At 41.3% G+C, this 9386-nt stretch overlaps 1 long non-coding RNA gene across 1 annotated transcript in view; it reads right to left on the bottom strand.

The window, feature by feature from the left end:
- Positions 1-4325: 4325 nt before the first annotated feature.
- The window catches only part of LOC102502979 (uncharacterized), a 75355-nt gene continuing 70294 nt past the window's right edge, over positions 4326-9386 (bottom strand). Inside the window, exon 3 of the long non-coding RNA XR_335392.1 lies at positions 4326-4513. This is a non-coding gene — a long non-coding RNA (uncharacterized LOC102502979). The remainder of the gene's footprint in view (positions 4514-9386) is intronic.

The raw sequence follows: 9386 nt of genomic DNA, 5'->3' as shown, positions 1-9386 counted from the left end.
GAGGGGCTGGGATTGGGTCAGGCAGTTCCATCTTATTATAATGAAATGACCAAGGAACCATAAAGGTGAAACACATGATGTGATTACACCAGCTGAGTGGCCATACTCTTTATCATGTCTACACCAGGACCCTCTGCCAGACTTGCTTGCTGGCTGAAAGTCTGTGTCCCTCCAAAATTCATGTTGAAATCTAGTCCCTGTTGTGGTGGTATTAAAAAGTGGGGCCTTAAGGAGCGATTAGGTCATGAGGGCTCCTTCTCATGAACAAGATGAGTGTCCTTATAAAAGAGGCTTGGGGCCAGGCAGTGTTTAGGGGCGATGCAACTGGACTGACATGGGATAGGTCCTAGATTCATTGTCCCAGAAACTCCCTCAGCACGCTGAGTGCACTCTCATGACCTGGGCTGGCCAAGACTGGGAGTGAATTGTGGCATGAAGTCCCTGTTGGCCGGTGCCTTCTCTCTGCCTGTGTGTGCATGTGTGTGTGTGTGTGTGTGTGAGAGATAGAGATGAAAGAAATATATGAATAAACTTCTAAAAAAAGAGGCTTGAGGGAATCCCATTTTTTCTTCTGCCATGTGAGAACACAGCCACCTATGAAAACTGGGGTCTCCCCAGACACAGAATCTGCTGCTGCCTTGATCTTGGACTTCCCAGTCTCCAGAACTGAAAGCACTAAATTTTCTTTGCTCATCAACTAGCCAGTGCAAGATATTTTGTTATATGAGCCCAAATGAAGACACGTGGCTATTCTCCCATTCCAGAGCCAACTATCATATGTAGAGTAGCAGAATCAATATCTCATGGGCTCCTTTAACCACATGCTAACATCTCGTAGAGGAGAACCACAGGAACTTTCCTCTTTTGCCAAGGAAATGTGGCTTCCCAGCATTTACCTTTTGGCCTGCTCAAAAGAATTTGACCTCTTGGCAAGGGTGGGGCTCTCTTTCCTCTTTGGTTTAAAAACAGACTTAGTTGTCTTCCTCCTCACCAGGTACTGTGCTCATGCCATTTCCAAAGAGTAGCAAATTAGATTGAGCCCAGATGCAAGCACAGGCTTTAGGCAGCATTTGTGAGATGGCCTAGCAGGCTCAGGTGAGGGCTAAAGGCCTTCAGCCCCAGATCTTGCCACCACAGTAGTCATCCAGCTTTTGTGATGCTGGACAGCTTACTGTAGTAGAAGGGCAGGTCTCCTAAGTGGTAAGAGCTAATTATATCCCCAAGGAGTTGTTAGAAGACAGCCAAGCCCCATGCTTCCCCAGGGCTCTGATTAGCTCCGCACAACCCTCCATCTGATCATGCCCTTTATTAGATCACTGTTGGATTCCGACTAAGTTTAATGTGACATTCACTTTTCTAAACATCCTAGAAATGACAATTATGCAGTAGACATTTTTTAGAAATTGCTGAAGGTATCTGAGGCCATCAAATTAGGAGGTCTGATAACCATGTTGCTTGTTTTAAGATAAGCTTTCTGAGAGCTAGCCCAGACCTTCTGCTGAAATCTTTGCAGACTACTCCCTCCTTCCACTCCCCAAGCACCTCATTTAGTTAAGTGCTTTTGCCTCCTTCAGGTTGCTTTGTAATTGGGGTAATTATTCATTCCCATCACAAGACAGAACTGGGAGGAAGAGAGTGGCTCAGGACCCCAAATACTCTGCCCTGCAGCCTGCCGAATTTCAGCATTTAGCTTGCTCTGTGAGTGCCCGACCTCTGAGATTTGAGGGGCTGGTATTGGGTCAGCCAGTTCCATCTGCCTCCTGGCGACTGTTCAGAAGTAACAGCTTCATTGTCATTATGGGGACAGCCTTAGGGAGACAGGCAGTGGCTTTGCTTGCCAGCCAGCCATGAAGACATAGTGGCCCAAAGCCCAGCCAGTCTGTGCATGGCATCTCCCAGGTTAAACAGCCTAGGATGGCGGGACCAGCAGTTAGCGTAATGGCTATGTCACTGGACTCCCACGTAGTTGACTGCGGTTCGCGTCCTGGACCCGGTGGCTTAAAAAATTCACACCAGGCGCGTGTGCGTGCATGCCCAAGATCCCGAGAGGAGAATGGAGGAGAAGGGATTGCAGTGTGGCCATCCCCCCTGGGGGGCGATTTCTCGCTTTCTATCTCTCTGTCTCTCTCTGTCTGATGGGTGCACGTGCCATATAGCAAAAACCTCTGGAAGAAACAACAACAACAGCAACAAACAAAACAGCCCAGGATGGTTGTGCAGCCTGCTCTTACTTGCAAACCCGAGTTGTACACACACAGTCGGAGGTCCCCGTGACAGCGATTTGTAAGGAGAATGGTCTGGGACCCGCTGTGTCAGGGTATGTTATCAGTAGTGCTGAGGAAGCTGGAGCCATATTGAGAAGTCCATTTGTGGCCTTGTTACCAGCACACCGAGTGCACATGAACCAACAAAGGGGGCATCCCCTGTCTCACAGGTTCTTCCAAGACCTCCTCCTCCTCCCTAATCTCTCAGCCTGTCTTCCCTGTCTGCTTGTTCCAGTTTGGTCATCTTGTTCTCAGTGTCTGCTTTAGGCCTCCAGCACACATTCTGATGAGCCATCGAGACCCTCAACACTGGCTTCCCCATAACTGGACAACCCTCTTTCCCAACCACCCTCACTCACCTCCTACCACTTCACAACCTTTTGATTTCACCAACCCTCATCAGGGTTACTGGTAAGAGGACTTGTTCATGGGTTTTGACACCAAGGAAAACAGGCTTGTTAGAGAGACAAGTAAGTTAACCGATTATTATAATTCAGTGCGATACAGCCCACAACAAAGGAGCCCAGGGTGCTATGGAAACACAAAGGAATAACACAAAATTTAGGCATGGAGTTTCCAGAAGGCCTTCCTGGAGGAAGGCATTTCTAAATGAGACCTGAAAAGGAGCAGGGGAAATATTCCAGGCAGAGGGAAGAGCAATGGAAAGATTGAGAGCAGAGAAAACCAGGCAGGGTTGAAGGTAAGAGGTGCCAATCATAGTCCCCAAAGCCATAATCCCAAAAGTTTAAACTGTCAAATATCAAAATCCCTAAAGCCTAAAATCCATAATGTCGAAAATCCCCCAAATCCTAATCCTAAAAAATTTTCAAATCCTAAATGTTGAAATCCTGAAAGCCTCAATCCCCAAAACCACAACTCTCATTGAAAAACAAAACAAAAATAAAGCATGTCATTGAAGAGATCTATGAAATTGTTCACTCGATAAAAAGGCTCTGACAAGTTAAGTGTGCAAGGCTACTTAATTGTGAAAGATAAATATCTGAAAGGTAATTGGTGCTGGAGAAACTGAAAATCGCTTCATTGCAACAACTGGGGCAATAACCAGATTTTTCAAATGGACAGCCTATTCTTAAAAACTTGGTAGACCTCAACTACTCTCCAAATACAAGTGCAATGATTGCTTCAAATATCATAGAAGAAATGAAAATGCAGGGGGAAAGATACAAGAAATCTGCACTGACAAATTATTTAATTGTGTATGACTTTTGCCCTTTCAGATATAGCACCATCCTTGCCTTCAAAAAACTGCCATCTTCAGAGAATAAAAAGAATTTGACAAGCTCAGTGACCTCTGAACCAAAGACACTTGCTGGTATAGAGGTTCCTCGAAGGTTATAAAACACATTAAATAGTGAGCTATTCTTGGTTAGAGATTTGACTGTGCGAGAAGATAGGCTTGTATTGACCACTAAGTCGAAAGAGAAAAACTAGCACATGTTTCATTTGGGCAAATGGATGGCATTTCAAAATTGTCCCCACTGTTTGTTTGTTTGTTTTAAACCAAATATATATAATTCATGCCTCCAGGGGACCAGAAAATTCTTGAATTTATTTCTCTGTTCATTTATGCATTAATGAGTCAAGAAAGCAAAGCACCTTATGAGTGCATATTTGAAGATTTGGTGAACTTTGCAGAAGAAAATAATTCTTTCAATTGAATCTTGAAATCATAATGACAGATTTGGAAGTAGGTGGTGTCAAGTGAATTTTAAAGTGAATTTCAAGGTGTTACCAATGAAGTTTTACATATTTTTTTCTTCTATCCACCCAATGCATATGGTGGAAAATTCAGGTGAGTGCATTGGTCATGCCACTTGGCAACGATGAAACTTGTTTAAAGTTCTGGAGGTAGGAGGTGCCAACCACAGTCCCAAAAGATGTACTGTCTGCATTAACCTTCCTTCCAGTCGTTGAAATTCTGGGAGTTCTTAATGAATTAAAGCTTCATTTGCCTAAAGAAACCAGTGAAAATACCAACTTGTTTGAAAAGAATTATGTGCAGATAGAAAAAGATGACATTTATGCAGCCATGTTGCTGTTTCATCGTTTTTACTTTTCCCGCTAAATTTGTGGTCTGTTACATGAGAGCGTGCAGAATGGATTTCCACGTACCCCAAATGGCACAGAAGCATGGCACAGAAAATGGGAAACTTTCACAGGAGAAACTCAGAAAGAGCAATACCGTGTAGAAAATGAATATGTATGTCTTCTCTGAGGACAGCTGTGCCCTAAAACAAAACAAAACAAAAAAAAAACCCAGTCATTTGGAGTGATGCAAGACTTCAAAATATAATTAATGGTTATAAAAATTGGCCATCTCTTCTAGGTTACTGCCATGCAATTGACCATCATCTATCTCTGTAATATGCTTTTTTCATATGTTAAATTTTCATTTTAGTGTAGTTTGTTTGTTTCCTTTTTTACTTTGTTTTATCCACTATTTCCCACTAGTTTACATTATCAGCACTTTTATTTTACAATTTGTTTGCTATGTATTTCATCTTAGAATTATTTCCAATACTGGAGATATAAATTGTGTAAAAACTTCTAGATAGTTCTAATTCTTTTTATGCATTTTCTTGAAAACTTAACTCCATAGAATTGCGTCATCACAATGTTGATATTTTGTGTAAGCATTGTGCATGTATGAAAAATACTGAAACATCTTCAATAAATGAAGAGATGCTTCTTTAATAAATGAAGAGGTGTTTCTTTTGTAAATTTGCATTCGTGAAAGATAAAATTTCTCTAAGACCCCAGTCCTTTGGGTAACCACGTATACAGTGGTGACCTTTGGCTTTTGACTGATCTCCTCAAAAGACTTAGGTTGTCCATCATAGTACTTCAGATGATGACCATTATGAAACTGGGTGTGCACAATTACTGGCCATAGTGATGTGCATTTCTACATTTTGCTTTTTGGCCCCCCTTTTTATTTTATGAATATAGCTCACCTGCTCCTAAATGCTATACCTGTGTGAACTGAGTGCTTATGTTTACAAACAATGTGCATGTGATTGCCTGTTATTGTGTAAGGTGTATCAAATAAATTGCCTTTTACAAATGTAAATACATGTCTCATATTTTAAATTATTTACTTCCATAATTATATTTTCAGGACTTTGATCTTTCAGGATTTTAGACTTCAGGGATTTTTATCTTTCAAGATGTCATCATTCAGGATTATAACATTCAAGATTGTATCTTTCAGGATGATGGCCCAAATCCAAAGATACCCAGGGATCAGCCTTGCCTGGGAGGATCCTGGAGGATACATCTTAAGTTCTATTCCAGGAAAAAGAATGGGTTGATCCTAAGCTGCTAACAAACTCAAGGGCAATGATATACCTAAAGATCACAAAAAATCAAGAAGTAATGATTCCATGCAAGACTTGAGCCTGTTATATCTTCAGCAATGGCCTTTGGGTTACTTATGACAAGTCTGATATCTATCTGACTCTTGCTCTCTCTGTCTCTCTCTCTCTCTCTTTTTTTTTTTTGCTATAATTCTGTAATATTGTAATGAATACCTCTGAGCATAAAGCCTTTTTTTCTCTTTTCTTCTTTCCTTTCAGGTTCAGTTTATAGGAAAGAATCCCATGACTGTAATTACTAGGGCAAATATTATAAACATCCTAATAGCCCTTTCTTTTTCACTATGCTATGTTTTTCCCTAAAAAATGAATGAAAAATAGAAATGATAATAATTATAAAGAATCAACATACTTTGAACCAGGAATCAGAATTACTGAGCTTAAGTACTAACCAACTTGAAAAACTTAGAAAAAGAAAAATGTCTCTCTTCATTATAGGTATAGAGAATCACCAAGATTTTAACTACATGAGAACTGAATAGATCATTCAACACCTAATTCATTACATGATGATTAAATATCACTTTGTTTCATTGTACAGAAAAAAATCCAGAATCACCCATACTAGTAGTAATCATCCCTAAAATAGAGATGCAGTGTTGCATAGTCATACCTAGAATAGGACATGATGGACCAGACAGGACATGCAAGGGACAGATCTTCCGAGAAAAGTCATGTGATTGACCAAAAGCTGGCCACAAGTGCTCCAATGGAATTGTTAAACCAAGGTAGACAAGTGGAAATGGGAAGCCCAAGAGCAAGTCAGAGATTATGATGTCATTGCATGGAACCAGGGCAGGTAGGAGATTAGCACAGGTTAATTACAGTGGTAGTAGCAAGAAGGAATCCAGTGGGCAGAACCATTCTCCCACATCAAAGAATCTGAATCAGAGCAATAATCCAGACAGTCTTCTGGAATTTCTTTCTTTCTTTCTCTTTCTTTCTTTCTTTCTTTCTTTCTTTCTTTCTTTCTTTCTTTCTTTCTTTCTTTCTTTCTTTCTTTCTTTCTTTTTGAGGGGATGGGTTGGAAAACCAGTGGGGAAAATTGGAAGAGAAACAAGAAGCAGTGACTAGATGCTAGGCACCGTGCTGTACTTTACATATACCTAACTCTCACGATACCGAGACAATTGTCTCAGTTGTACAACTGAGATTCTTAAAGCAGAAAGGCTTTCTTAGGTGCCTCAGTTTATCAGGCTTGATACTGTACTGGAGCCAGAATTGTATGGAGCTAGAAATCTACCTAAAAGGACTTCAGTGGCTCTGTGTAAGGGGTGTGACTGGCCTAGTGCAGTGATTGAGACAAGAGAAGAGGCAGTTGACACACTGCCTAGAGCTGCTTTTTGAAAGCTCAGGAGATCTTTTTGACCATGAAAAATTTCATTCTCGGGATGGTATTGCATCCTATAGGCCTCTCAGTGGCCTGTTTTACCATATGCTTCCATTTTTCTTAAGGCTACTTTACTCGATAGAGGTTGACCTTCAGTTAACTTTGAAGCAATTTTAGTCTGAGAGCTCTGGATCCCAAACCAAAGCCAAGGTTTATGTTCAGGGTCTAAAGTATGCAAAGTCATTATAAACTATGGCTACTATAGGTAACTTTGCCCCTGTCTCCCAGACCTATGTCACAGTTTTGGCAACACATTGCTGGACCACAGAGATTCCAGGGACTACTGTATGAAGAGGGAAAATGTACCAATCCTTGAGGTTTTATTTCTTTTAGGTCTTGAGCAGGTTATTAATTGAGACTCAGAGGCAGGAGGCCAAGCACAGTGCTGCACAAACTCCCTGGTCTTTTACTACCCAAACCAGATGTGCTTAGAGAAGAGAGGGTTGCTCAGTCTGGTTTCTATTGAAGAGAAAACAAAGTTGGGCTTCTCTTCTGCTTGTGCAAATCCTTAGTCATCTCTTGACCTCTGAACCCTCAACCCAAAGCTTAGCAACAACTTCCATCCTCTTGAGTCTTCACACATGTGCAGAAGGGAAAAAGATTTTGCATGGCTCAGATCCGTAACAAGTACCCTGCCCTGCCCAGACAATGCCTTTCTTCATTCTTACACTAACTCTAGAAGACAAATGTTAATAGATCCATTTTTTAGATGAGAAAAATGAGGCTCAAGGAGAATAGAGCAGAAATAACAGCATCTATAGATTTGAATGGACCTAGGATCATTTCCAACTCCGTTACTCTTGAAATTTCAGTTCTCTAGTCTGCAAAAAGAGGATATAAAGTTTGCTCTTCTGGGTCGTTTGAAGGAATGGATAAAATTATGTACACAGGCTATCTTGTACAATGCCTGTGTGCAGTAGAAATTCCAAAACTCATAGTTATTACATTTTCAAATAATAACAACACAGATAGTAAGTTACAGAGCTGAGTCCTGACCTCAGCTCTGGTGGTTCCAGATTCATGCTTCTTCGATAGTACAAATTCTGAAACAAAGCAAATCGCTCCTAATTAAATGGCTGGGAAGATGGCCAAAGTAATCCATTGCTTCCTTAAATTTCTGGGAAACCCGAATTCTAGGAACTAATAAAAGAATAATACCAAATACCTGAAATGGAATATCATTGGCAGCCTGGAGCCTGGCACACCAGGAGAAGGTATAATTGACCCAGCTTCTGTCTGTGAAGCTAGGGTCAAAGTACTCATTCCAGGAGACTGTACCAGTTGAGCATTTTAAAATTACATGGAGAGAGTTTTCCTTTTACCCTGAAAATAACGTGTATTGAGCTTCTAATATTTGTAGATGTATTACACATTATTTTATGTAACTATCTCAAACAACCCATGAGGTCGAATGATGATAAATGCTATGAAGGGGAAAAGGGAGATAAGAAAGGGACCCGGGAGGGGTGAGACTATTTGAAATACGATGGTTAGGGGAGACTTCCTGATTAGATGACATTGGCCCATTTGCTGGTACAGAGCAGGGACAAAGTGCCAGCAAACTTTTCTCTACTGTCTAAACATCAGATTTCTATTGTCAGAGTAATAGCAATGGTCCCACCCACTTGAATAAGGCTTAACATCTAAAGCCTTGTGTGGTCCATTACTTTTTCCCCCTCAGCATCCTGGAGGGTCAGATAGGATAGTGTTCCCCTTTTCAGAAGATGCAGTCATAACACAAAGAGGGCAAAAGCTTGCCAAGGTCATAATGCTGCAAAATAACAGAACTGGAATTTGATTTCCAGTCTCTTGATACTCTCCTCTGTCCCCTTTAGGCTTTATTGGGACTGTTATGTCCCAGCCCTTGGCATTTGGCCCTTCAGTTCTCTGGTGGCCTAGACCACATTTCCCAATCACTTGCTGGCATCACTATTGACATGCATTACAGAATTTACGAGCAGACGCACAGGTAAAAATTACACAAATGCCACATTCCTCTCGTTGCCAGGTGGCAGCTTCCCTGAGACAGAAAAGATGTTTCTCTCCTGTAAATACTGCAACTGGCATCAACCATGGAGTTGAGCTGGCCCTGGCTTTCGCAGCATGGTCAACAGAAAAGCGAATAGCAAAGAAAGGATTCTAAGGTTGTGGTTATAAGCATGAACTCCGGAGCTTGGAGGTTCCACGCTCAGACTCACGACCACTGGGTGACTTTTTGCAAAACACCAGGCCTCTCTGTACCTTAGCTTCCTTATGCATAAACTGGAGATCATGATAGGATCTACTGCACAGGGCTGTTATGAGGATTTAATGAGACCATGTACATACAGTGTTTAA

This window comes from Tupaia chinensis, unplaced genomic scaffold (assembly GCF_000334495.1).
Source record: "Tupaia chinensis unplaced genomic scaffold, TupChi_1.0 Scaffold000407_4, whole genome shotgun sequence".
Classification (NCBI taxonomy): Eukaryota; Metazoa; Chordata; class Mammalia; order Scandentia; family Tupaiidae; genus Tupaia; species Tupaia belangeri.
Note: the sequence above shows the minus strand (reverse complement) of the source record. Positions and strands in the feature narration are given on the sequence as shown.